The sequence below is a fragment of the Penaeus monodon genome, chromosome 25 (assembly GCF_015228065.2).
Source record: "Penaeus monodon isolate SGIC_2016 chromosome 25, NSTDA_Pmon_1, whole genome shotgun sequence".
NCBI lineage: Eukaryota > Metazoa > Arthropoda > Malacostraca > Decapoda > Penaeidae > Penaeus > Penaeus monodon.
This window is the reverse complement of record NC_051410.1, coordinates 36,880,672-36,880,938: the sequence shown is the minus strand read 5'-3', so window position 1 is coordinate 36,880,938 and position 267 is coordinate 36,880,672. Positions and strand designations below refer to the sequence as shown.

At 50.6% G+C, this 267-nt stretch overlaps 1 protein-coding gene across 1 annotated transcript in view; it reads right to left on the bottom strand.

The window, feature by feature from the left end:
• The window catches only part of LOC119589210 (zinc finger SWIM domain-containing protein 4-like), a gene marked incomplete at its 5' end in the record, with an annotated part of 30,678 nt that overhangs the window by 19,606 nt on the left and 10,805 nt on the right, over positions 1 to 267 (bottom strand).

The window sequence follows — 267 nt, the reverse complement described above, 5'->3', positions numbered from 1 at the left end:
TAGGCCTGGGGAGGGGGTTAGAGGATAGGCTGGGGTCAGAGGGTAGGCAGGGAGGGGGGGGGCAGTCCATCCTTTTCCGTGTGACTTCAGATACGCCAAGTGCATCATGACCTCATCGATGCCCCCGTTGCTAGCTGGTGTCAAAAATCCCTGCAGAATGTGCGCGCCCCCTATTACACCGAACGAAGCTGATATTCATCTGGTAACAATTTCTCAACCTACAAAAATTTCCAATTTTCCAATTTTCCTTGTTCAAGCGATTTCCAT